This window comes from Myxine glutinosa, chromosome 13, assembly GCF_964187855.1.
Source record: "Myxine glutinosa chromosome 13, kmMyxGlut1.1, whole genome shotgun sequence".
NCBI lineage: Eukaryota > Metazoa > Chordata > Myxini > Myxiniformes > Myxinidae > Myxine > Myxine glutinosa.
Genome location: NC_136273.1, coordinates 78,321,517 through 78,344,271, shown reverse-complemented (window position 1 = coordinate 78,344,271; position 22,755 = coordinate 78,321,517). Strand labels below are relative to the sequence as shown.

General features: G+C 43.6%; 1 long non-coding RNA gene across 1 annotated transcript in view; it reads left to right on the top strand.

The window, feature by feature from the left end:
- Positions 1–22,460, top strand: part of LOC144888605 (uncharacterized) — a 59,968-nt gene extending 37,508 nt beyond the window's left edge. Inside the window, exons 3-4 of the long non-coding RNA XR_013621159.1 lie at positions 21,928–22,074; positions 22,426–22,460. This is a non-coding gene — a long non-coding RNA (uncharacterized LOC144888605). The remainder of the gene's footprint in view (positions 1–21,927; positions 22,075–22,425) is intronic.
- Positions 22,461–22,755: the final 295 nt, after the last annotated feature.

Genomic DNA, 22,755 nt, shown 5'->3' with positions numbered 1-22,755 from the left:
CACAACTGTCAATTTACAGTCGATGCATGTCCCACCCTTCAATAATGCACTGCAGTTTGTGATTTAACTTTACTTTATTCTTCAATATTCACCAAAAATACAGAAAACATGCAGCTATTACTTTAAAAAGAAAATCTATATTTTAATAGGAATGTAATGACTAGATTAATTTGACATCTCAGTGTGAGTGCATTGTATTGAGCTTGAAATATCACACACTCTAGCTATAACTAGGTAAAAAAAACGTGGTTAATAAGGTAGAATTGTTTGTCCCTGTTCGCCCAAACATTATCGCTGCAGCTTCATTCTTAGTTTTACTTTTGAAGAAATTAGTAACCTTTTGTAAACTTTCATGTAATTTATTCTCTGCTTTTATTGTCCCCCGTCGCACCGCAGAGCGAAAGGGGGACTATGGTTTTCCCCTCCGTCCGTCCGTGCGTGCGTACGTGCGTGCGTGCGTAAGCGAAGGAGCGAATTCTAATTTGGTGTGTGGGTGCCCCACTTGGATAATTTTGTTTCATTGCTTCTGCTTAACTTTTCCGAGGTAATCTGTAAAATAACATTAGCTCGATTGATGATGTGTGCGTTTTTTCTTTTAAATTACGACCGATAAATAGCGCTCTCTAGATCGATCAGGTGTCAACGTGTGGGCATCTTTAAGCTATCAATCATGTGTTGGGTGGGCATCCTCAAAAAACATCGCACCCATATCCGAAGGAAGCGATTCCGTTGGCCATTTTTAATATGAAATAGGCAAAGCCTAGAAATGAACAAAACCCATTGGAATTACCCTTTAGAATTACCCTTTAGAATTACCCTTTAAAATTACCCTTTAGAATTACCCTTTATAATTACCCTTTAGAATTACTCTTTATAATTACCCTTTAGAATTACCCTTTAAAATTACCCTTTACAATTACCCTTTACAATTACCCTTTAGAATTACCCTTTAAAATTACCCTTTAGAATTACCCTTTACAATTACCCTTTACAATTACCCTTTACAATTACCCTTTCGAATTACCCTTTAGAATTACCCTTTAAAATTAACCTTTAGAATTATCCTTTAGAATTACCCTTTCGAATTACCTTTTACAATTACCCTTTAGAATTACCCTTTACAATTACCTTTTAGAATTACCCTTTCGAATTACCCTTTACAATTACCCTTTAGAATTACCCTTTACAATTACCCTTTAAAATTACCCTTTAGAATTACCCTTTAAAATTACCCTTTAGAATTACCCTTTACAATTACCCTTTACAATTACCCTTTACAATTACCCTTTCGAATTACCCTTTCGAATTACCCTTTACAATTATCCTTTAGAATTACCCTTTAGAATTACCCTTTCGAATTACCCTTTACAATTATCCTTTAGAATTACCCTTTACAATTACCCTTTGCAATTACCCTTTGTATAATTCTAAAGGGTAATTGTAGTCCTTTAGAATTACACTTTAGAACTAGAACGGCACTCAGTAGAGAGCACACCTCCGCCAGGTGAACAGTTTACGTTTTGTATCACAGAGTAGACCAGAAAATCACAATACAGAATCACATTTAATCAAAATCATCCGTTCACAACTTTTTGACATATCCTGTTTTGTATCGATTTTGGCCCTATCTCCCAATGGTGAAGAATCACTTTAAAAATTATACGAGCCGGATCCGCATCTTCACCAAAATTGAATCGATTCTTCCTTGTCAAACACACAACCTCTCCACCAAGTTTCGTCCAAATCCGTCCATAACCTTTTTGAGATATCCTGCTTTATGTTGGTTTTAGCCATATCACTGAATGGTGAAGAATCACTTTAAAAATTTAATAATGCTCATATCCGAATCCACATTCAGATCTTCACCAAAATCGAATCTATTTGTCCTCGTCAGACACCCAACTGGTCTACAAAGTTTCGTCCAAATCCGTCTCTAACTTTTTGAGATATCCTGCTATGTATCGTTTTTGGGCATATTTCCCAATGGTGAAGAATCACTTTAAAATTTCTAGTAGCCCGATCGGATTCTGGATCTTCTCCAAAATCTAATCATTTCGTCCTCGTCACCTACACTACATCTCTGCCAAATTTAGTCCGAATCCGTCCCCATATTTTGAGATATCTTGTTCACAAACAAACGGGAAAAACGGACTGACAAACAGACAGACAGGGGTGAAAACATAACCTCCATCCTCCTTTGGTGGTGGAGGTATGAGAGCGGCACTGAAGATTAACATCTCATCTGGCGCTGTGCACAGAAGGTAGAGTGCAGCAGATCTCCATGGCAGAGATGCAGCAGATAAACCACTGGTGAGAACACAGAATAAGGTGAAAAGACTGAAAATTACAAGGCAACACCAAGATTGGGCGAATGAACAGCGGAATCGGTACCCGGTCTGATGCATCCAAGTTTGCACTTTTTTAAAGTCAAAGACACGCCAGTTCGTATGACAAATACCTGGGGAAAGTTACTATACTTAAATTTTGTAGCCTACTGTTAAACACGGGGAGGCTCTGCGTCTGTTTGGGATTGTATCTCAGCTTTTCATGTTGGAAAACTTGTTGAAATCAATGCTAATAATAGAGAAGTACAAGCAGGTGCTACAGCACCATGCATTTCATGCGTAAATCGTTTAATTGGAAGAGGATTCATTTTTCAACAAGGTAATGATCCAAAACACACTTCCGATAAAGGAAAACAGTATTTGGAGAACAATGTTTCAGCTGGTGTGCTCCAAGTGTTAGAATGGCCGCCCCAGAGTCTGGACATGAGTCCCACCGAGGCCATATATAGGATTACCTGTAAACAGAGAAGAAGAGGAACCCAACTAACCTTACAGAACTGTGGAATGTACGACAGGATATTGGGCAAATATTCCTGCAAGAGTGCTTCAGCTGTATACAGGAAGCATGGGTAAAAGAGTGATGACACTCAAAAAGGCCAAGGGCGGACACCCAAACTATTGACCGAAACGGTAAAATGACACTGTTCTTCAGCAGTTTATTTCAAGCACATTTATAAAGCCTATTGATTTACAATAATGAACAAATATGACTTATCACTGATATAATTTGAGGAATTTACCCTGAAGTATAAATATCATTTGAGTAACCCAAACTTTTGCACAGTGATATATATGTGTATACTGTATATATATACACTACTCACAATAAGTTAGGGATATTGTGGGAGTGAGTTAATTTTTTAAATAGGGGTTAGGGTTAAGGTATTGAAATCATGAATGCTGTGTTTTTTCACACATTAATAACCATAGAATTAGGACCAACAACCTTTTTCAACATAATTAGTACACAAAATCAACCACACAGAAGAACCTGCCAATATCCCTAACTTATTGAGTAGTGTATATATATATTAGCCAAAAGCACCCAGCATTGCCCGGGTTCTTTTTGAATGAATTTACTACTATAATTCAGCTTTTACTCACGGCCGTATACGATTGACTACTATAATTCAGCTCAACCTTTAATTGCGAAATGGGCCCAGCCCGGCCGAGGTGGCCTCGATCGGCCTCGCCACCTGGCCTATAACCTTCCCGGGGCCCGTCTCGACATTTTTTGTTCTTTTTGAATGAATTTGCTACTATAATTCAGCTTTTACTCGCGGCCGTAGAAGATTGACTACTATAATTCAGCTCAGCTTTTAATTGCGAAATTGGCCCAGCCCGGCTGAAGCAGCTTCGACCGGCCTCGCCATCTAGCCTAAAACCTTCCCGAGGCCCGTCCCGACATTTTTTGTTTTGGAGGTTTCCTCCTATCTTTCACCGTTAAGGAGATTAGCACTTACAGACAAACAAACAACCAAAAACTTTCTTATATACATATATATATATATATATATATATATACGTATATATATATATATATATAGACTTGGCATTTAATATGGAATTTTTTTTTTTTGCTTGACTTGGGCTTACTTTCTGAACTCGGTATATCAATCTGGTGAGTTTCTTTTACGCTTCGGTGATTTCTTTGTTAAAAGAACCATGTCACTGATTGTCTGTCGCAGCAAGAAGTCAATAACAGGATTATATCACAGGTGGCGTGACAAAATGTACGGACAGGTACATTTGACAATTGGCTTCACAATGGGGGTATGTAAGGGTTGTTGCGTTCTGTATTAGTGGAAAACAACTGCTGCACGTCTACAAAAGTTATTGCCGCTTCCCCTGGAGATGGTCCGTCAACTCGACAATGCTGTTTGTCATTTAGTGGTGGCTTTACGAAATTACGGCATGAAACAGCGTGCTATTGCTCGGCAGTATGGCATCACTCAAGGTCAGGTGTCAAAGATCCTGAAACGAAATGCTCAGAGGGGTGTCCCTACTCCAATACCGAGGTCAGGACGTCTCTGCAGAACCACAAGGAGGGATGATCGCCAGCTGCACCGGTTAGTCTGCAATGGCCGTACCAAGTCAGCTAATCGGCTTAGGGCTGAGTGGCAGCAACTGACAAATGTGCCTGTATCCAGAAGGCTGGTCAACCAACGACTGGTTCAAGCAGGCTATCATGCCAGGCGTCCCCTGAGAAAGCCATGTCTGACCAGACAACACCGCCAGCGCCGATTGCAGTGGGCCAGAGAGCACTATCAATGGCAACCAGGACATTGGAATCACGTGATCTTCAGTGACAAGTCTAGATTTCTGGTCTATCGTCAATATGGCTGTGTCCGAGTGCGCAGACAAGTGCATGAAGCCTGCAACGAAGATTGTATAGTGCCAAGAGTCCAAGCTGGAGGTGGTGGGGTGACCGTTTGGGCTGCTTTTCATGCAGGGGGCAAAACTGACCTTGTTGTTCTGAATGGAAACCTGAACCAGTTCAAGTACAGGGCCATTCTGGAAGAAACATTGCTTCCATTTGCTCGTGCAGCCTTTCGAGGAAACTTTGTCTTCCAAGATGACAATGCACGGCCTCATCGTGCTCGCATGATCCAACACTTTCTTGCTGACCGTGGTGTAGAGCATATGGAGTAGCCTGCCATGTCCCCTGATATGAATCCGATAGAGAACTTGTGGGCAGAATTAACGCGTCAAATCGACAACTTGGCCCAGCAGCCTGCTTCTGTGCGTGAATTGCAGCAGGCTATTGTAACTGCATGGCAAGTGATTCCTGTCCAAACTTTGGCAAATCTCGTGAACAGCATGCCTCAACGTGTACGTGCTCTCCTGAATGCTCGTGGGGGTTACACGAAGTACTGAACTGTAATTTTACTGTCCGTAATCCCAGTCGTAATTTAACTTTTGTTTTTGTTAAAAAAAATTTTTGGCTAATGTGCAAAATAAAGAGATACTTCTGGAAAACGCACAGAAGTTTAACACAGTACTGTCCGTGAATTGAGTTCGATATCAGTTTACATCACTTTCAAGGATCAATTTATTTGCTTCGAAATGTCAAATGTGGTTTTTGTTTCTTTTAAAGGTCACATTAACAAAATCTAGAATAATTTCAACATAATTCCAATGAACTTTTGGTTCTAAGTCATCTTGAAAAGTAAGTTCACCCCCACAAAAAAAAAATTCCAAATTAAATGCCAAGTCTGCATATATATCCAAATATATTTTCAGTTCTCCAGCTTTCAATGAGCGCACGTAATGACGTCACTGTCATGTACATACGCTCTGCCTGTCAAGCTCTCAAGAGAACCCACCGACAGAGCAGAATTTTTGATCTTAGTTCAGATACTGTCCGAAGCGTATGCAAAACTCACAGTTACCGACCTGGTTTCGCCCTTTTCGGGCTCATCAGGGCAACGCAGTGAGTCCTGCATACACTCATGACTCTGAAAACCTTTCAGTTATATTCCAGTTACTATGCGATTTCATACCATCAGTGGTGAACCGCCATTAAGGTATCCCATCCAGCTATGCTGTACCTTAATGGGAGCGATAAGTACCATCTGCCACATGGCACATTATCTCTGGTATCCACTCATTATATGGAATCACCTGGATGCAGCCGGGAGTAACCAAACCAAATATATCTTCAGTTCTCCAGCTTTCAATGAGCGCACTTAATGACGTCACTGCCATGTACATACGCTCTGCCTGTCAAGATATATTTGGATTGGTTACTCCCGGCTGGGCAATGAGGAAGTTAGGAGTGGAGGAATGGTTGATCAGAGTAGTGATGGCAATGTACAAAAGAGCGCGCACAACTGTAAGGACGAAGGACGGGAACAGTGGTGAGTTTGAGGTGAAGGTGGGAGTGCATCAGGGGTCGGTACTAAGTCAATTACTATTTGTAGCTGTGATGGAGGTGCTGGCTCAGAACGTAAAGGAGGGTTTACCGTGGGAGTTGTTGTATGCAGATGATCTGGTGTTGATTGCGGAAAGTATGGATGGACTGAAGGAAAAGATGAACAAGTGGAAGGAATGTATGGAGACAAAAGGTCTGAAGGTGAATATCGGAAAGACGAAGGTGATGGCAAGTAGTAAAGCATGTGGTGAGGTGGAAAGAACTGGGAAGTGGCCCTGTGCTGTGTGCAGGAAGGGTGTCGGAGTGAACTCCATTCAATGTACAATGTGCGCTGAGTGGGTTCATCAAAAATGTAGTGGTCTGAGAGGGTCATTAACCAGTGTGGCAGCTACATTCAAATGTAAGGTGTGCACAGAGGGAGCTGCAGATGGAGGAAATGTTGAGTTGGATCTTGGAGACGGCGTGAAGCTGGAAGGTGTGAAAACATTTTGCTACCTCGAAGACATGCTGAATGGAGAAGGTGGATCAGACTCGGCAACGGTTGCTTGAGTGAGATGTGCATGGAAGAAGTTTCGGGAACTGAGTGGCATGCTGATGAGGAGGGGAGTGTCGTTGAAGCTGAAGGGAAAGGTGTATGCTGCATGTGTGAGAAGTGTTATGATTTATGGGAGTAAGACATGGGTAATGAACGTAGAGCAGCAACGAAGGTTGGAAAGGGTGGAAATGCGAATGGTTCGACGGATGTGCGAAGTATCGTTGAGAGAGAGGAAGACAAATGATGAATTGTGAAAAATGATGGGAATAGAGCCTGTGATTGAGGCTGTGAAGAGGAACAGGTTGAGATGGCTTGGTCATGTGTTGAGGAAGGATGAAAGTGACTGGTTGAGAAGAGTGATGGAAATGAATGTAGAAGGAAGTAGAGGACGGGGAAGACCGAGAAAGACTTGGCTAAAGATGGTGGAAGAATAAATGCGGACAAGGGGGTTAACAAGGAGAGATGCAGAAAATAGGGCAAGATGGAGAAGATTGTCATGGGGACCGCAACGCTAACCCCCGCTCTAGCAGGGAAAATGGCCTTAAAATGCATGTTGTTGTTGTTGTTGTTGTTGTTGTTGTTGTATTATCCTTCTTGTTTTTCTGGCATATTCCTCTTAACATATCTAATCATATATCCATCTCACAACCCATCTTTGATGGGCATATTGACAAGGTTCGCAGCACTTCCAGCGTGCCTTTCCATCATGAGGTTGTTCTGGGGCGTAAAGTAAATCAATAATTACTAAACTAAGATTTTTTTTTCGACTCATGGAAAGGGGGTTTGTTTTCCAAAAACCCACTACCCCAAAAAACGATGACCTTAAAAACAAAGACTGCCCTTTCCTCCGATCCAAATCTTTGGCAAAATTAAAGTAGGAACGTTCCAATGTCGATATATTTTTTCCATGATGCAGCAAGTGGAGGTATGAAACACAATTCAGGAAAATCCCATACCATTCCATCTCCCATCCTTAATAGGTATTTCACCTTGGTTATAATAAAACGAGAGAGAGAGAGAGAGAGAGAGAGTGTGTGATAGCAAATATGTCCCAACTTATATCTCAGGATGAAAATGAAGTTCAATTCGTGGAATGAAACATAATTTACTTCCGAGATCACCTTGCATTTGTATAAATCCACAATGAAAGACGTTTTGTGCAAATTAGCTAAAGTTCAATAGTCGATTTGATACGCTCTGCTTGCCAGTTGAATGTTCCGGGCAGGAAAGCTCATCCATGACATTTGCGTTATTAAGTTGCTGTCGAATGCAATTCATTTTGTTGGCAAAACATGCTGAACTCAAAAGCCATGTCGCGTAAGGTCACAGCAATTCTGTGGAAATAATTCCAATGTGGATACAATTTGAAAAGTAAAAAAACAAAAAACTTTTGACAAACAGAACAACACCGATCAACTACAGGTGGCCACAATGTAGGGAGTCAATTCGATAACGTTTAGTTATATTTGTTTATCACCACCACCGTCATCCAAACACACCTGAAAGCGTCGCCATGTCCTCTGAGACATCTTCCTCAACATGGCATGTGTGATATCTGCCATTGCAGCTGTAACAAAACCATCTTTAGAGGCCATTTTTCCCACAGAGCAGGGGTTGGCCTTTTTTTGGGCACCATGGTCCCCTTTTCTTGAAGCAATGTTTTATGGCCGGATGCCCTTCCTGCCACCAACCCTGTTGGTCGCCTCTTGCGACACACAGGGAATCCAGTGAACTGGTGCTCAATTTGCCGACCTCGGAAGGATGACAGGCTGAGTCAACTCCCCTGGAGTTAATTCAGCGATCGACCGGGATTCGAACCCAGGATCCTAAGATCCCACGCCGGCACCCTAACCGCTAAGCCAACACCAGGCTTACCATTACAGCTGTAACAGCAGCTTTCAAATCGTCCACTGAGTTTTTGTATGCATAGTCAAAGTTTGTGGAAGAGCTAGAACACAGAACGGATCAGGATGCAACATAACAAAAGCAACAGCAGAAAGAGGGAGTGAGATGGAGATGCCACCATTAAGGCCGAGGGAGAAAACAGACGAAGAAGAACAAATAAGAGATGCGGGTAACTATAAGGGGTAGTGGAGAACGCAAGGGTGGAAAAGATGGATACAGAGGCAAAATGTGGGGATGTGAGAGGTTGTACCGTCACCTGCAACTACTTTTTGTTGAACAATCCCCCACAAGCAGTTATCACATGTTGTGAGATCTGGACTTCGAGACGCCCACTCCATCGTTGAACCTCTGCCTATTCACCGACCTGGGAAGTTGTCATCCAGATAATTTTGGACCCCACGTGAATAATGTGCTGGACCACCATCCTGTTGCAGAAATGCTGTGGTACCAAATTCCGGTCGAACAACACAGGTCCACCACTTTGTGTCCATTAAATACAACTAATGCCTGACTAATTGCAAAATACACACATGAAGATGGAAAAACAACACATTGGAAGATGAACAGTCTCATAACATTTCCTGTACATTAAAATTAACTCTAGAGTGAACACCTTGAGCAATGGGTGCATTGAAGGTACATTGGAGGATATGGCAACAGACTTTCAGGGATTCAAAGGAAACTGGAATTAATTTTATTTGTACTCGTGTCACAAAGATGTATATTGCTGTGATTCATCAATTATTAAAGAGCTCTGGACGATGTACAGCCTTTTCTTACTTCGGCCCCTATTTTTGTAAAACAGTTAACAAGTAACAATGCTGTAAAGGTAAAATCATTGCTGCTTTCAATCTGTTCGAGGCTGAAAACGTGACACGCCTCGGCGTATTGTGCATGTTACACATTTATTTCCCTTATTTGACTTTTTTTTTAAATTAAAATATAAGCTTACCAATGCAAAATCTGTGGCAATGATATTCAGCAGTACAATACATGAAGGTCCACTAGGATTTCATGCATGTTGTGAGATAGAGAGTACGAGGCAAAAATGGGACTTTTTGTATACATAGCAGCCATTTTTTGTAGTATACATAGTCGTGTTCATGGAAGAGTTAAAAAGCCATTTGGAGCCACTTACCTGCACAGGTAACAAAATGGAGACAGCCTATTCCAGACAAAACCATCAACATAAATTATATAAACTGTTGATTTGGTATGACGTAATTAAACTAGAACGGCACTCGGTAGAGCACATACCTCCACCAGGCTGAACAGTTTACGTTTTGTATTCCACTGATAGGCCGGATCTGGATTCAGACCTGAACCAAAATCGATTCTGCTTGTTTTTCTCGCCCAACCAACTCATCCACCAAGTTTTGTCATTAGTCGTCCACAACTTTTTGAAATACCATACATATTAAATTTAGAAATATTGTTCTTGGCCCTATCACTCAATGGTAAAGAATCATTGTAAAAAAATTAAATAATTATCGTATCCAGATCCGTATTTGGACAGTCACCAAAATTGAATCAATTCTTCCTTGTCACACACCCAACCTGTCCACCAAGTTTCGTCCGATTCTGTCCACAACATTTTGAAATATCCTGCTCACAGACAGACAGAGACAGATGGCGTAAAAAACATAATCTCCGCCCACCTTTGGTGGAGGAGGTAATAATTATCATCATCAATACACCAGACACTTTAGACATAATCGACACTCCCAAATCAGTGTTTTTGCAAGGGTTATGCAATGGGTGGTTTGCCATTGCCTTCCCCATAAGTCAGTTAGAACAGGATTTTTTTTTATTTGTTCAGCATGCTTACTCTTGGCAAAGGACATCATGGGATCTTTAACATCCACCACCGATGTATCCCACAGCTGAATATCCTTCTGATGGACGGCACACACGTTGATTCGTTCCGCATGTGATGTGAAACACCAGGATGACAGTTTATAGCTAGTGTTGAGATGTTGCAATCTAAACAGCTGAAATGCGAGGGTGCATACCTCTTGGGCCTTGGCTATCCAACCAGCCCAAATATTTCAAAGGAGAAGTCTAATTGACTTGTCAAGGTGTGGACAATAAGGCGATCTTGACACAACGTCAATTAAATATGTTCAAAAACCATTTCGAATCAGAAAATGGTGGCAGAAATCCGTTTTGAATTTCTAAGTTGATGTTCAAGTTTCCATCTCGTGAACTCCCACTTTCCCTCATCCATAATCAGCGATTTATGAATTGACAGATATTTTGACGCCTTCCTCCTTGGCATATGAATAATTGACGAATAATTGCAGACAATTCCATAGAGCACGATGTAAATCAAGACACAAACACGTGAACTTAATTTTCATGATATTCATCTTTTAATGAGCACTGCGTCAACGATTCATCACAAAAAGGTGTCACTCGCTCGTCTATTGGTGGGGATGTCACTTTGAGAGATTAGCCTACAGGTATGAAAGAAAATACCATCGGGGTTTGGTCCCGGGGGTCCTTCGGCACAGATATTAGACCGCTTGGTACACCTGCTATTACTGTGGCAAACAAAACATGACAACACAGCTCACCGAGAGGGAAACAAAGAAAGACAATTGTTAATTTGTCCAAGAGATAAAATCCTGGCCTCACTGTGATATCCTTTAAAAACAAGCCGAGCTTCTCAGCCAGAACAATCTCGTAATCGTGACTCAAAACAACTGTCTGGAAGGGAGCTGGGAGAGAGGATGCAAGATGACGAGACAAATAGAGCAGTTTGTGTGGATGGGCATTTCAAATCACAGGAGCCTTATTCTCTCGGAAACATAAATTGAGGGCTATCGTGAGCTTACTGGTGCGTACTATCCCTGAAAAAATAATGAAGAGGAAGAGACATCAGACGAACTACAAGTGCTTTCTAAAGAGAAGAGTCGAGAGATCAGTGAGGGTTTGTTTTAAGGCCAAGACTAGGGTCGTCCAGCAACGCTTCACAAGGAAGGCCCCTGCTGATGAGATACTTCGTTTATCTCTCTTCGCTCTGACTGTTACATTTAATAAATGATTAATGGATGAGCCTCCCTCCACCAGTCTTGCTGCTTTATTTATTTACTAGTAAAAAGCCCATCAAATATGATGGGGTTGGAACAGTTTATTCGACGGTGCAGCCTCGTAAGCATGCCAAAGTCTGAAGCCTCGGCCTAGTGTCAAGTGTGCTTATATCTTTATTTATTAGACACCATACGGATGTTAATAAACACTCGTTTTACTCTGCGTGTGTTGCACATCATGTGCAGCGAATTTCACCTCCCTGCATCTTGTTATTTAAAAAAACGCTTCTGTACACTGCCTTTGAGGCTTGGTTTGCAAGCCACCATCTACAATTACAATAGAAGAGACATAATTACTCTTTTATGGAAAATGTTTTTCAAATTTGTTTTATCCTCAAAAACAGACAGTAGTGAACACGTTCGTGTTAAAACCTAGCCTTATGAAGGGGGACTGACCTGTACAAATACATAAACTGACATTGTGTTTTATATGGAAGATTTATTGTTTCCACCATGCATCACAGATTCCACAAAAGCATGGAAACTCGGCTCAAAAGTACAAAGCAGGACTGAGAATCAAAATTACGTCATGTGCGTCAAGGTAAAGTGGACGGAATATTTGAGCATTTTGTTGGTGGACTGTTTCATCAACTATTTATTTGAACCATTTATTGTAAATGACTCAAATTTAGGCGTTGGACGAGTTATAACAGGGCAATCTATAGTTATGAAAAGTTAATCACATTTCCTGATTGGAATGCAAACCACATGTCACCTGAACCGTTCACACGCATTACTACAGTATATACCTATGTTAGCATCGAAGAAAATGAATAACATGTAAAACTGCACTTAAAAAACAGTTTCAAAATAGTGTTGGGATTTAGATTCGATTTAAAATTATTTTTAAAATTGTTATTCGGTTCTTAATCAGAAGCCACACGATGTCTAAAGTCCAATGAAATAGCCAATTTGAAATCTCGCATAATATTCACATCAAATAATTAATACGAACTCATTAATGAACTAAACTGTGTCAATACTGGGGGTTTTCGCATTTCTAAACTTGAACTGTAGCAAATCCAACTTGATCGCAATATCCCAACAAAAGCTCTTGGACATTGTCAAGATCATGGAATGACATCTAAAATGTAGAAAACTCAATTTGTAATTTATTCGGCCGAGCGAAGCGAGGACTAGGCTGTTTATTCCTGATACGTGAAACACCCTGCAACCCATGCCTACAGAAAACGGCCGCATTTTCCATCCAATAATCATGTAACTTCGTTTAAAAATTCTCCATGGGAAGTCACTCCTATTTTGAAGGTTTTGGTCCAATTGCTCAAGCAGTCGTGGAGAAAACGAATTTAAGAGCGAATAAAGGTGAAAAAACGAGGGCGGAAGAAAGAAAACGTGAGGACCTCGGCTGACATTCCATAAAATCAAGGATGGTTGTCTATTACTATTGCCTACTACTAGCATATTAAGAAACCAACTAGGCAAACCAAAAGAGAGTATGAGAAGGACATGGCGAAGAATATTAAGCATAATAGCAAGGCATCATTAAGCATATAAAGGGTGAAGAACAGGTTCGGAAGTGTGGGCCCATTGAGGAATAGCACAGGGAGAGTGGTTAGTGATGAAAGTGAAATGGCAGGCTTATTAAATAATTATTTTTCTTCAATATTTACACAATGACAGTCAGTGGATTAACCAGTAGCTGATGGTATCTATCTAGGGGGTGAGGAAGGGCTTTTATAGGAGTTTCAGGCTTGGTTGGAGGAAGTAAACAAACAGCTAGGAAATGTAAGAGTAGATAAAACTCCGGGGACCTATAATATGCACCTCAGAGTACTTACCCCAAGCTGGTCTTAAAAGATATACACAATCCATTGAACAAAAGATTTGCTTGACACTCCCCAGCTCCTCATGGCATAAAAGCCTTTGGCTTTCATGCAATGGGATTTGCTTCTCCACTGAAAGCTCAAGATCCAGGTCTGGAATTCCCTTTATTGTTTAACTCTCGCTTTGGTGTGCACATGTTCATTTTAATGTACTGCTGAGAATGCGAATACAAGGCTTGTTGTCATCGGACCTTAAACAAAATCGAATTGGCTTGTTCTTGTCACCTACTCAACCCATCCACCAAGTTTTGTCATAAGCCGTCTTGTGAGAATGAATCAAATTCACAACTTTGTCCCATAGGTAGGTTTAATAACAATCAGATCTCTGGCATCATCCTGTAGAATACAATCATGCAATATATGTATCAGGATCTTGGCATCATATAGAAAGGATCGATATCAGTCAATGCAAGCAAGCCTAGAATATGAGCGGGTACATACCATCCAAGTCTACATGTCATAGTATAATGTCGCAGGAGTGGCCCAGAGTCGCGGACGTCCGAGGTCTTGTAGACGCCTCTCAGCGGTTTAAGTGAGCATCACACCTGGGTTCAACTTTGATACATTTTCACTACATTCTCCCCGCCGTTAGAACTACACTGCCGCGAGGCAGGAATCAAGCGTGCGTCAGCATTAATTGATTGGGGATGTCATTCCATGTCAGTCGGTCCATCCGTAGCGGTCAGGGTGGCGAATTACCCTGCCAGCACGGGTCCGGAAACTACCGGGTACAACATCCCCAAGCCCAGAGTCCCCTGCATCGGAGTAGCCGCTGGAGGCAGGTGTCGGAGGGGGCACCTCAGTGCCTTCAGGCAAGGGTGTATCTGGCGAAGGGAGGGACGGCAGATGCTCCATAGGGGAAGCTTCGGGAGAGTCCATAGACTCGTAGATCGGTTCGTCGATATCCCTATAAGGGTCGATGACCCCACAAGGGGCGAGATGGCGTACGGAGACAGTGGACTCACGTCCATCTGCCGTCATCACACGAGCATGCTCGGGATTAGCCTGGAGTACCTGCACCTTATCCACTAAGGGATCGTACTTGCTTGTGCGAACCGCACGTTTGAGATAGGCCGGCCCCGGCTCAGCGAGCCAACTGGGTAAAGATCGGATACTGCCCGAGCTTCTAGGGTGGTGGAACAGTCTTTCGTGAGGAGTCTGGTTGGTGGCCGAACATAATAGAGCCCTGATCGAGTTCAGTGCCGCAGGTAACGACCAAGCCCATTTATCTAGGCCCCGGCCGAGGGTCCTGAGGCTTAGCATGACGGCCCTCCATATAATCCCATTGAAGCGTTTGACCTGCCCATTCGCCTGGGGTCTGTACGGAGTGGTGTAACTCGAAGCAACATTATTTTGGAGCAAGAAAGACCTCACTTCCTGGGACAGGAACACCGCACCCCGATCGGTATGCACGTAGGTCGGATACCCAAACATAGAAAACAAATTCTGCAGGCACCGTATGACTGTGGCAGCCGTCATATCCGCGCACGTATACGCGAAAGGGAATCGCGAGTACTCATCAACGACAGTGAGCATACGCGAAAGGGAATTCACCAACCAGACTCCTCACGAAACTCGCGACGTATACGCGAAAGGGAATCGCGAGTACTCATCAACGACAGTGAGCAGATAACGAGAGTTACTCGACACCGGCAGCGGTCCTTTGAAATCCATCGCCAATCTCTCCCACGGTCTAGTAGCCCTAACCAGCGTCCCCATGGGAGGGTTGTAAAAACGCGGTTTGAGTTCCGCACATACAGCGCAGTCGCGGCAGACCCGGCGGATGTCCTCAACCGAGTACGGCAGATTACCACGACACACAAAATGAGCGAAACGCGTCACCCCAGGATGACACATAGTGTCGTGCAAAGCGTGCAGACCCTCCAAAGTTATGATACCCGCGCACGTAGCCGGCCTCGATAAGGCATCGGCAACCAGGTTATCCTTCCCCGGGCGATATTTGATGGTGTAGCAGAAGTCGGCGAGTTCAATACGCCAGCGAGTGATTTTCTCATTCTTAATGCGTTGAGCATGTAAGGTGTCGTACATCAACGCCACGCTTTGTTGGTCCGTGATGATTTGGAAGCATCGCCCGAGCAAGTACGGTCGCCATCGCCGAATTGACTCGACGATCGCGTACGCTTCCTTTTTGACAGACGATGCCTCTGCTCAGCGGAGGTGAGAGTCCGCGAAAAGAAAGCCACAGGGCGACCCCCCCCCCCCCCCCCCTGGGAGAGAGTCGCCGCTATTGCATGATCCGAGGCATCACTTTCTAAGATGAAAGATTTGCTCTCGTCGATCGTCGCCACAGCGGCGCCAGCGATGTCGGACTTAAGGCCCCTAAAGGCAGCCAAGGCGGCTGGGCTCATGGGGAACGTGTCGCAGGCCACAAGGGGGCAGAGCTTCACCGATAAATTTTGCATCCACTTAGAATAATGGGCAAACAGCCCGAGAGCACGCTTCAGCGAAGCTCGATCGCAGGGCGGAGCCATATCGAGCAAAGGTCGCAGACGCTCCTTATCTGGTGCAACAGAGCCGTAGGTCACAGTGTACCCCAGAAGATCTATCGTGCGCAGGGAGTAACGACACTTAGCCTCATTCATGGTTAGGCGATACCTCTGCGCGACCTTGAGGAAGCGCTTCAGATTAGCATCATGATGCCCCTGGTCATGCCCGCAAACCGTAAGATTGTCCAGATATACAAAGACATCGGTCAAGTTCTCCTTAGCGATGAGGTCGTCCATAGCCCTCTTAAAACAGGCAACCCCGTTCGTCACCCCAAAAGGTAGTCGGGTGAACTGGTATAACCTTTGACCTGATTCAAACGCGGTATAGATGCGGTCTGCCTCGGAGATGGGGATCTGATGATACGCACTACGTAGATCGAGAGTGCTATAGACTGAGTACAGGGCCACCTGTCGAACCAGGGCGTCCATTCCCGGGAGGGGGTAGGCATCCAGCTGTGTAAATCGATTAATCGTCTGCGAATAGTCGATTACCATTCGTTTGCGATGCTCCTCACTTCGCACCACTAAGACCTGTGCCCGCCACGGCGACCGGCTAGGTTCTATGATACCTTCCTTCAAGAGCTGGGCAGTCTCTTCCGCAATGAATTGCGCGTCAGCTCGTGAGTAGCGCCGCGATTTTACTGCTACCGGTGTGCAGTCCATGGTCATGTTGGGGAACAGCGAAAGAGGCTCAATTTCCATTCCTGCGAGTGCACACACAGCAAGCGTGTCAGTCCCACCAAACTCCATTTCCAAACGTCCATGTCGCTTAAGAAAATCATGTCCTAACAGAATGTCAGCACATAAAGCAGGTAAGACCATGAGATGTACATCTGGAAACATGCGTCCCTTTATCACAAGCTTCAATCGACATTCCCCTTTTGTGCTGAGCCTAAGCCCTTGGGAGGCCATAAAGATCCGTCGTGTTGTCCCAAGGACCGGCCATCCATGTTTTCGCACCAGTCGATGATCAATAAAACTATCCGTGGACCCCGTATCGATTAAAGCCCGCGCAAAAATGCCTTCGATCATAAGTGGAATAATGGCCTGAGCAAGGCCGGGAGGTCCGGTAGTTATTAAGCCATCCGAGCGAGATGATCGCGCCTCGCGTGTAGATCCGACGCCGGCTACAGTTTTCCGGTCGTTCGAGCAGCCTCCGGAGAGCGCTCGTGTCAAGCGCATAGTTTGCCGTGCCAAAGCAGGAGCTTGTAGTTCGTATGGGCAGCCTTCGGATGGCGCTAGAGTCACGCAATGAGTCTCAAAGCCATCATGAGACGTTCGGGTTTCACGTGCTGAAGCAAGAGCTTGTAGTTTGTACGGGCAGCCTTTGGATGGCGCTAGAGTCGCGCGATGAGTCTCAAAGCCATCATGAGACGTTCGGTTACCAGTCAAGGATGGTAGCTCCGCGTTCGGTCGTGTTAGTGCCACTTGTTTTGGCGGCCCGATGTATCTCACCAAGGTCGAGCGTGCAGTCAGGGGCTCACGAGGAGGAGCGCCGCTCATCAAAGCCGGGTGAGGCGCCCCGCTCCGTGCTCGGCCCGTTGGCTCGGCGATAAGCCCATTCAAGGTCACACGAGTTCGTGTGCCCCACGCAGTCTTTCGGCAGACTTTAGCAAAATGTCCTTTTGTCGAACACAAATGGCATATCGCTTCCCGAGCCGGACACGCAGTCCTGGGATGTTGTCGATTCCCGCAGAAGTAACACGTAGCGTTTCGTACAGGCTTTGGTCTAGCCACCGCAGTTGCCGCCAAGCCCGAATCCGGGTCCTCCTCGGGAGCGGCCAGAGGTTCCGCTAGTGTGGTCGAGTCCGCTCCCGTATTCTCGGCGGTAGCTCTCTCCGGTCGCGCGTGTTGAGAAGTCCCCGCAACGACCCGTGTGTGGTCATAGGCGTTAGATTGCTCCCGGGCCTCAGCGTATACGTGTGCCAGCCGTAGAGCTCCCGTGAACGTCAGGTCCGCTGTCTCCAAAAGTCTGAGTCTGAGAGTCGAAGAGCTGATCCCAGAGACGAAAGAATCTCGGACAAGATCATCTTGGACTTGCTCGTGAGTGCGTACCTCTTGAGTACTGTCTGCAAGTAGACGTCGCAGCTCTTGGGCGAAGTGATCTATCGACTCAGCGGGCTGTTGACACCGCATTGCGAGCAGATGCCTGGAATATACCACACTCCGTTTCTTAATGTAAATTCGTTTTAGCTCCGTCACAGCTGCATTGAATGTCGTACACTGTTCGATGCTCCTGTAGACGCTATGGTGAACTTTAGTCTGCAGCACGTCCAGTTTCGTTTCATCAGTGACAACGGCATCCTGGGCTTTGAACTGATTATCCAGTGTCTTGAGCCAATGCGTTAGCTCCGAGCCCGAATCCACAGCTTGTGGGTCGGCGCCGAATGTCGGGACCTGGATCATCTTGTGTCCCGCCATTTCCGCCTCTTGTCCTCGAGTGGACGGCAAGACTGATTGTTATTAAGTGTTGTGAGAATGAATCAAATCCACAACTTTGTCCCATAGGTAGGTTTAATAACAATCAGATCTCTGGCATCATCCTGTAAAATACAATCATGCAATATATGTATCAGGATCTTAGCATCATATAGAAAGGATCGATATCAGTCAATGCAAGCAAGTCTAGAATATGAGCGGGTACATACCATCCAAGTCTACATGTCATAGTATAATGTCGCAGGAGTGGCCCAGAGTCGCGGACGTCCGAGGTCTTATAGACGCCTCTCAGCGGTTTAAGTGAGCATCACACCTGGGTTCAACTTTGATACATTTTCACTACAAGCTGTCCATAACATTTTGAAATATCGTGCTATCTATACTACAAGAGAGCCATTTGTCTGTCTGTGTGTTTCCATGTTTAATCAGAAATGGCTGAATGGATCTTCGTCAAAGTTGCAGGGGTTCATCAGTGAGTGATATGGAGTGTTTTATACAAAGAAGAATTATTTTGAAAAAAAAAAAGTTAAAATGTTTTTTTTTCTTAAAATCCCCAAAAAAGTGCCATTTTCTTTTTTGGATTTTTTTAAATCCCTCAAAAATTGTGATTTTTGGGGAATGTTTAAAAAATTGCTCTGTAGTGCCTGAGCCTTCATAGCTATGGAAAAAGTAATATTAAATTATCCCCGATTATTATGTGTGTGTGAGTGTGTGTTATTATAACTAGTGAGGTACCCGTGATATGCACTGGTGGGAGGCCAGAAGCAAACAGACAATGCAGAAACGGCGAATGCTAAAGCATAAAACCAATAAATTCCGCATTTCTGTAGCACCTTCAGTCGCACGTCAGACATGGACAGCAAGTTTGTGAAGGACTTCCATGAAAAACGTACCCGTTGGCAAACAAACGGGTACGTTTGTTTCATACCCAGTCAATAGCGAATCTGCATATGGCGATCCGCGAATTTCACGTTTATAAAGTAGAAACCATCATGGCATTTAGTCATTCACTTGAACTCGATACCTCTTTTTTCATTCCAAACAGCATAACTCCAATCACAAATTAAATAACGTTAATATAAAAAAGAAACTTTTAACAACATTCATGATATAAACAAATATTTAAATCCTGATGTGAAGTTCCATACGGTTGGGTGAATACAATTACGAATTTAAAATCGTAATTGTATTCACTCAATTCCAATCATCAATTTATACTTTAACAAAATACTGTTTTAAATGACGGTTGTATTGGGATATTATCAAACCCACTAATTGCCGTAATCTGTCCGATTCCGCATTCGCGGCAGGTTCATAATTCTCATCAAAATCTAAACAGTATTTGTAGAATTTAAACAAAAGCCACATCACTGTTCATATCGGTAAATATTATTCCATCGTGTTTGGAAAAACTGGAAAATTGGAAAAACTCTACAGCCTATTTTACTCCAGGGGGTCCCAGGATTACCCACCCAAAATATCGTTGCAATCGGTTCAGCCGTTTTTGCGGTACCTGGGAATGGACAGACAGACAGACAGACGGACATTTGGTGAATTATAGTAAGATATTAAATATATATTTTCCTTAATAGGTGTAGGGAAGTGTTGTAGGCAGCCACAAAAAAATAGGAAAACATAAATTGACGCCGCATTTTTTGCCAGGTACTCCTGCTAGTACTGTTTATCGTTTTCGGCCCTATCAATTGTGAAGAATCATTTTAAACTCAACTGGACTATGTCCAGCTGAGTATTTGTCGACACCCAATGTCCGTCGTCCGTCTGTCGTCTGTCTGTCTGTCTGTCGTCTGTAAACAATTCGACGTCTACGCTCTAAAAGTCACAAATATTGATGAAATTTGATGAAACTTGTTATGCAGTCTCTTTAAGACATAAACTAGTTTGGGATTGCATTTGGGCGTTGCACGCCCAAAAATGGGTGCGGCTGGGCAGCCATATTGAAAAATCAATTTTTGTCATATATTTTTTAGCACATATAAACTATATAGTTTGTGGTTCTATTATGCATATTCTAACCATATTGATATAGACCAGTTGAGTTCAGGTTCCCTGGAACCTCTAGTTAAAATTGAAATTAATCGGATGTGGATTCGGATCCTCTTTCCAAAATTTAATCAATTTGGCCTCATCAAACAACCAACCTGCCCACCAAATTTAGGCCGAATCCATCCATGACTTTTTGAGACGTCCTGCTCACAGGCAGACAGACACCCTGGTAAAAACATAACCCCCGTCCACCTTGGCGGAGGTAATGTGCACAGGCAACTAAATGATTGACATTACAGTCAATTATTGTTATCGACTCAATTATTGTTAAACAGTCAATTATTGTTAATTATTGTTATTGACAGTCATAACAGTCACGTTTCCATGTCACTTGTGACCTGGCAGGGTCATGTGAAGTTGTGTTCGCACCCAATCTGATCTGTCAAGGACGTGTAAATCAGGTAGTCTCACCTGCTCGATCACCAAGAGCCAAAGCTCCTCTGCCACATCATAACCTCATCATGATTTGAGCTGCGTAAAGGCCTCCATGCCAAGTCATTATACTAGCTGACTCAAAGAAGAAGAAAAAGAAAAAATGGTGGACATTTCCCGGTCTGTGCAGATGAAGAGTGTGATTGCTGGCAAAATATACAAGTGAAACTATTACTCTCTCATTTTCACCAAGTAATTATACATTATATACCAGACCTGCGCAAAAATTGCTAATACAGGTATTGCTAATACATTGTCGTACAGGCATACATCATTCCGTGAAGATTATCCGCTGAACGATGAAAGAAAAGCTTTCTGCATGTTTTTACATTCCTTTCAGCCATCACGGTCACCCCCTTAGTTGTTGTCCCCCGTCGCACCGCGGAGCGAAAGGGGGACTATGGTTTCCCCGTCCGTCCGTGCGTGCGTCCGTCCGTACGTGCGTGCGTAAGCGAAGGACCGAATTCTAATTTGGTGTGTGGGTGCAACCCACGTCAAAATCCAAGATGGCCACCGCCATGTATGTCTGAACCTTGTGAGCAGAATATCTTGAAAAATAAGCGAAGTACCAACTTCTAATCTGGTGTGTGGGTGTATGTAGGCATAAGGAAGAATGCTTTTGAAAATTGGGTCGCCACGTCAAAATCCAAGATGGCCGCCACCATATATATATGTCTGAACCTTGTGAGTGAAATATCTTGAAAAATAAACGAACTACTAACTTCTAATCTGGTGTGTGGGTGTATCTACGCATAAGGAAGAACGCTATTGAAAATTGAGTCGCCACATCAAAATCCAAGATGGCCGCCTTGTGTCTTCCACTTTGTCAACTCACATCACTTCACTGACGGGGGGACCTAGGCGTAACGCTTGTTGTTGTGTTGCCCCAGTCAGTTCTGGTTGAACAGACCAGCGGCACGGAGATCGATCTCACAGGAGCGACCCGTCAGGTTCGTCGGAGCAGCGCGGTCACCCCCTTAGTTGTGCCCGCCGGTTCCCAAGTGGCCTTGAAGAAGTGGTGTAAACGAGCCATGCAGGTATTTCATTGGCTGTAAAAACCATGTGATGCAAATAAGCTCTCCACCACCAATCAGGGGCTCCTATTGGTAAGCGATGGCTGCCTCCTCAAAAATTGAATGTGTAGCTTCGCTGCTAAAATGTGAATACATTTTTCCAGGTGAAATGTAAATGAATTTCCATGTGAAATGAAAAATACGATAATGTTAATTTCCTATATTTTGAAGCTCAAGTTTGGTTTCCTTTTCAGGAGAAAATCGTTTCATTATTTGACAAAATGAAGTGTCATAATTCATGAATAAACATTCTTTCTGCCCCCCCTGAGCTGGCTGTTTGATCGAGTGGTTAAATTTATGTCTTCTTCTCCAAAGGCTGCGGGCTCGATTACGCATGGCTAATCGTGCTCACCAACCCACACTTAGCAAGCTTGGTGAGCTCTCGCAAACACCGCTCGACATAAGTTAAAGGAGGCCTTTGTCTATTCAGTGGACTGAAACAGACTATTTGAGGAATTTTTGGGTTGTTTTATTTTTTGCAGACTTCAGCCCTTCTGGGGCCTTGCGTATTCATACTACACCCAATATTTTTTGGTACATTTCCAATGTAATGTGCATGCAACCGAAAAAGTCACACTAACATAACCCAGGAAATGCCAAAAAAGCCAAAAAGCGCTGCAGAATTACCTTGTGCAGAATTAACGC